At 42.3% G+C, this 6,452-nt stretch overlaps 1 pseudogene; it reads left to right on the forward strand.

The window, feature by feature from the left end:
• LOC147700927 (C-type lectin domain family 2 member L-like) overlaps nt 1-3,152 on the forward strand; it is a 95,855-nt pseudogene extending 92,703 nt beyond the window's left edge.
• Nucleotides 3,153-6,452: the final 3,300 nt, after the last annotated feature.

Consider the following 6,452-nt stretch of genomic DNA (forward strand, 5'->3'; position numbering starts at 1 on the left):
GAGTTTTTGACATAGAACATATTCATTTTCTATGTGTATTATATGCATTCTTAAACCTAGGGACCTCTTGTTCCTTGATAAACATTCCTTACCCATGGTCCCTTGTATACCTATGGGTTCCCCTGCCCTTGAAAACAGGTTTAGTCATGTCCTTTAGGATGGTCCAATCATGTACATAGCAATTGCATACATTAGGTCCCATCCACACAACAAAACAGTTATATACAGGTGACCTTTTACCTAGTAGCTTACTTCTGTCTCTTCGACAACACGCTCTTGGTACCATATCTTAATCTTTGAACATGACGTACATAAACATGACCTCAGGCACAGCAGATTTATTCTGTATAAGGGTCACCACTTTTTTCATCCATGCCAACAGCCAGCTGAGAATGAGTGTTTTGTTTAGAAAAGGATTAGCAAGGGATTTTGAATGTTTTCAAAACATATTGATTCTAGAACAACCCCGGAGTGACCTCTCTAGTGTAAAAGACCCACACTCCCCCATAGAAAGACAGAGGAGAATTCATTCCAGGCTGGACCAAGACTCTGCAGGCTGATCACTCGACAAGCAGAGAGACCTGACATCCCTTGTGGGGTGCCATCCTCGACGCAGAGACGGAACCATTCATTTAGAACCATCAGGAGAGGGGTTAGAACTTCACCAGGGAATTCCCTGCTCCATTAGGCTCTATTCTAACACTTACATACACATGCCTCACCTAAAGATCTAGGCTGGGTACGTTTAGAACAGCTACGCATAGTAGGAGTACGCCAATGCTATTGTTTTATATAATTTTTTTACTTATCTTATTAGCACTATGGTAGAAATGTATTTACTATATTGGTGTTAGCGATCACATTTGTCTGCTCCTGTCTTTTGATTGTTGCAGCTAATGTGTTTCACACTAGACTGATGCTTGACCAATAAATAATCCAATCCTAATTCTATGTGTACTGATTGATTGATTTATATTCTGAGAAAAAGCAAGCAGGAGTGACTGAGCAAAGGATACCATATTGTTTTCCACGATACCTGAGGCATCAGGTTTGTCATGTTCGGTGGTTGCCAGAAACTACACACACCATTGTAGAGTACAGGGGTATAGAAGGGGCAACATGGAGCTAGCTGGTCTAATGGCTGACACATCCTGTGGGGGTGTCCAGAGTTTGTCTGCACACCAAGCCTCAGTTTAGGTCATCCTAGGAACCACACAACAGTTTAAAGTAGGCGCCCACATTTTTGCAAATAACTCTTGAACCCAGAACGTGTAATTGCCCACTCTCTGAGTTGTCAACTGTGCAGGTGACTAGCAAACAACCTCAATTATCTCTTCCACTTTCCTGGATGAATGGAAACTTGCAGAAATCAATTTCTTCCTCAAGAAGCCCACAGCCGACCTGAATCAACTGAACAACTTCTGACTCATCGCTATGCTCCTCTATCCAGACAAAGTGATTGAGAAGCCCATCAACAAGCAACTCACTACCAACCTAGAACATCAGCGGCTTCTAGGCAACAGTCAATAAGGATTAAGAAAGAACCACAGCACTAATTGCAGCTAGCGATGACATTCGAGTCATCTTGGACCAAGGAGAAAGAGCGGCCATCATCCTGCACAACCTCCCTATGGTTTGGAGACTGTCTCCCACAGCAACCTCATTACAAGACTCTACAAGTTTGGTAGACAAGGGTCTGCTCTAAAATGGATCTGTTCCTTTCTCATGGGAAGAACCCAAAGGGTCAGTCAGGATGCCACCCTTTACATCAGAGACTGAAGAAATAGATATGCGGAGCCCCACACAGATCGTCTCTCAGCCCCACCCTTTTGAAAAATATATCAGAAACTGAAGAAATAGATTTGCGGAGTCCCACATGGATCGTCACTCAGCCCCACTCTTTTGAAACATATACATGATACAACTTACCAACATTATTTGGTCACAAGACATCACTATCATCTCCTATGCCTTTGACACCCAACTCATCCTCTCACTGACGGACAAGACAACCACTAAAAAAAACAACTTCACCAACGGCATGACCATGGTAGAAGAATGGATGTGAGCTAACTACCTAAAGCTAAACTCTGACGAGATGAAGTACTGGTCTTCAGCAACCAGAGCTCCCTCTAGGATACCACTTGGTGGCCATCGGAGCTAGGCCCAACACCCACACCAGCATGCCACACAGGAAATCCAGGGATCATTCTAGATGACAAGCTCAACATGACAGCTCAAATCATGCTTCCACATCTTATGGATGCTGCAAAAGATCTTCAAATGGGTGCTTCAAAACACCAGACAGACTCTTACACAAGCACTCATCACCACCAGGCCGGACTAGAGCAACAGTTCCATGCCCTAATCTCTAAATATTACCTACACAGACTCTAGACCACCACATGAGTCCTAGTTAACTCCCACTCTGTACCCATATCCCACCACACTTCAGGAAGCTTCACTTGCTCCCCATTCACAAGCACACATAGAAAGCTCAACACAACACAGGACCCGAATGCATACACTTTTTCCAACCCTATGCTCTGCCTCACTCTCACTTGCACACACTCCCTGCATCCGCAAAAGAAAAACTGGAGGTAGCTCATGTTCGTACATCGCATCCAAGACATGGAGCAACCTCTGTCAACTCATCAGAGCCTCTTCTTCACCTCTTGCGTTCCACAAGAAGCTGAAGACCTGGCTGTACGTATAAGCACCTTGGGGCCACACACCTACACAAGCGACTAGATACCCTCATGGATGATTTATGCACTATACAAATCAACATAACATAAACAGTAAGGATTATTAGGGCTATATCTATTGAGTGTCCTGGGAAACCTGTTTATCGAGTTCTCAATCGATTCTCCAATAGGTGCACAAAACTGTAATTAGCTTTTTCATTTGCAAATGTAGGTAATGTGATCAATTTAAAAAAATTGTACTGTACGTATTGTTCTGTGAACCTCTACATTAATTAAACTTACTTGCATACCAGTAATAAACAGTTCACCTCTGTTTATTTCTCCAGTAACCTCGTCCAAAGTGACGGCCCAGACCTGGACTGCGTCTACCTGAACTCCAAAAAAGCTTGGAACATGCACTGTGCTTCTCAAAGACCTTGGATTTGTGTAAAATAAGCCAGCTGAAATTGGGAGCTCCACCTCCAGGATATTTCATCTTTAATCTTCTTCTCTTAAATTCAATTAGGAATACTGTGCAACAAGTCATCGATCTGCCGAAAGAGCACTTTAAAAACTTGATACGAAGCTCTTGTTGAGTGTGAGAATTCAGTTTCAGGTGTATGCAGGGGCTGTTGGTGACACATCACTTGCTCTTCATGTATGCCTTTTTGAATGCACATAGCACAGAGCCAGGTCATTAATATTGACATTCTAAACCTTTGACATTTGGAGAGAGACCTGGTCTATCCCATTGAGCTTAATCTGTTATACCTATCCTGCATAGGCTTATGTGATACAGTATCTGCTGCCAAAAATGTGTTGGTACATTTCTATCAAGGGAAATATATTGCCATCACCGCACACATCTTATTGAATCCTTCAAGAATTCACTCGATGAGCTGTTTGTCATTTTGGGAGTCAGTCCCATTCGCAAGAAGAAATCTTTGCATGTTGGGTGCCAAAGCGCTTTGCCATGTCACCTATTTTTTTCAATGTTCGCATTTCCACTCTAACACCTGATTAGAGCCCATCACTGTAGCATTCTTTTTACTTATTTTTTCAGTTTTATAGATCTCTACTTTGGCCTAAGTGCATTAAAGTACTTTACGTGAGAACCAGTGATTTTACATGAGATCCAGATGTTACCCAATTTGTTTCTGTTTAGGCATGGAGAGGTTAAGTGATTTGCCCAGAATCACCGGATGGCGAGCCAAGAATGGGATTTGAGCCTGGTTCCTCAGTTTCAAAGTGAATAGCTCTAGCCAATAGGCCACATCTCCTGCATTCCTATGAAGATGGCCCACAAGTAATAATTTAGCTTGAGCAAGGCTCTACAGGCCTGGTAAAGCTGGTGTCACAGTGCCTGCTAGCTATTCAGACTTAGATGTCTCAACATTTCCTTAAATTGATATCTTAAAAAGCTGAGCTTCTATTGGTCAATTCATACCCAAAAAGCTGGGTCATTGATCTCTGGCCAATCGAACTTGGTCAGCCACCCTCTCCTAAAAAGGTGACATCCCTAAAGATTTACTTGGACTCTGCATTATCCATGAACCATATGATAAGATAAATACACTCACTTCCTCCTGTTTTTACCAATTAAAGAGTCTGAAAAATACTTGAGTTCCTTCCAAAAGATCTACATAAACTGATGATCATCACCTTGTACTCATCCAAAAACTGATGACTGTATTTTCTTCTGCCTAAAAAAAACAGATTTGGCCCTGAAGCAATTGTAAAAGATTCTAAACTGTACAGTAAAAGTTATTTTTAGACTCAGGAAAGGGGTCTCTATCTCTGATAATGTAGAAGCTTGCATTGGATATCAACTGAACAACATACTGAATTCAAGACATTGTCAGATGCATTCTTTTTTTATGATATGGAAGTCCAGCTTCTGGCAACGTATTTTTCATATTATAGGCCTAAAGTAAATCTTTAAATGAAAAGTATTTTGATATTTGTCATTTGAAGATTTTATGAATCTAGAATAGGAAACAGATCACTAATAATACTTGAACCGCACTCATGCAACACCCTTTTTATGAGCTTGAAAGGTATTTTGGAGCAAGGTATTTCAGCAAAGCTCTTAACACCATTTTATTCTGCTTCAGTCTGGTCTCTTATTTCTGTTGTTTTGTATCAGCATTAGTATTGTTTATTGTCCCAGAAATGCATTGGATGGTGGACTTTGCATTTCATAAGTGTAGTATTAATTCATCGATTACCTCGGGGGCAAAAGTTGGCATCCTTAGCAGCCGCATTCCTACAGTTTCCATTAAGCCACTGATTTCCAAGAAGCACAGCAGATCTGCTTATCCTGTTGCTGGGCTGCTTCTGAAGAGCCACCACTTCATAAGAGCCTGCTTTCCCCAGGTTTTGACTGGTCTGACTGTGACTTGGATGGCCAAGGTGGCTCCTCTAACACTGCATTTTATTGCCATTAGAAGAGCAATGTTTGGCATCTACCTCTGGTGCTTACCCGCTTCCCTTTAGCTGCTATCACACCACTGATTTTCAGCAACCTTGGCAGTTCTCCTGTTCCTGGTCGCATGCTGCTACTGCGAAGCGAGCTCCGTCTAAGGACCCACTTTCCCCAGCATTTAGTGACTCCGCGATCTGTGACTGACTGCTTTGGTGGCCAAGCACTCCCAAGGTATCCTTTGTAGTCCTATGTTTAATTCCCATTAACAAAGTCAATTTTGACATCCCTAGCAACTACCTTTTGTGCTTGCCAGTTCACCTCCTGCTGCCAGAGAAGCACCGACTTCAAGGTGGAAACTACTGTCACGGCTCCAGCGCAAGTGTAAGAAACTGAAGAGAGAGCAAGAGGTAAAAAGGGGGAAAAAGGGGGTGACAGTCTGCTGGTATGCAACCTTTACAACACAACTTTTACCACGCAGTGCTGTTACAACGCATGTATTACAACGAAAAGCATTGCAAAGCATTACACTGGGGGGCGCTCTAGGATAAGGAATAGTTTTAATTTACTATCCAACAACTTCCCTAGTGTCCCCGGGGACTGGAGTTGGAATATTAAATTAAACTATTCACTATCCAGCACCCCCAAGTGTAATGCGTTGTAAAGGTTTTCGTTGTAATACTTGCGTGGTAAAAGCATGCGTTGTAACATCATACATCCCAGTCTGCTGCTCTCTCTTACCTTACTTCGCAGAAAGCTACTAAAACAAGCGGGAGGGGTCAGAAGGCTTTAGTATGCTGGGAAAACTGATTCAAATGTCCTCTAAAGTACTGAGCTCCAATCAGTCTTTATCTGTTAAAGACCATCTTCATGGTCCCCTTCCATAAATGTCACAGTCGCTGTTCGAAAGTACAGAACTACAGTAAACAAAGATGTGTTAGAGGAGCAGTGTAGGAAAAGGCCCCTTTTTGCACGGTCACCCCCGTTCTTTGTGCAATTATGCTGCTAGTATTTTGACTCTGTGCACTAGACTGTGCCATCCAGGCCCAGTGCATGTGTTCTGCCCTCTAAAACAAGTTGAATTGATAAACTGATTATTGCCATATTTACCTTATTTATAGGTCTCTAGTATGTGGTACAAAGTGTACCCAGGGCCAGCAGGTTAAATGTCACTAGTAAACTGCAACACCTAATGTGCCACCACTATAGTGTCCCTGTAAAACATGGCTTCAGGACTCCCACTAACCCTGGTAGTTACAGTTATAAAACTGCAGTTCAACTTGTCAAAATAAACCCTAATGACAGGTCAAAACTGGCCTTTAAATTTAAATATGTCACCCCTA

Source organism: Lissotriton vulgaris, chromosome 7, assembly GCF_964263255.1.
Source record: "Lissotriton vulgaris chromosome 7, aLisVul1.2, whole genome shotgun sequence".
Classification (NCBI taxonomy): Eukaryota; Metazoa; Chordata; class Amphibia; order Caudata; family Salamandridae; genus Lissotriton; species Lissotriton vulgaris.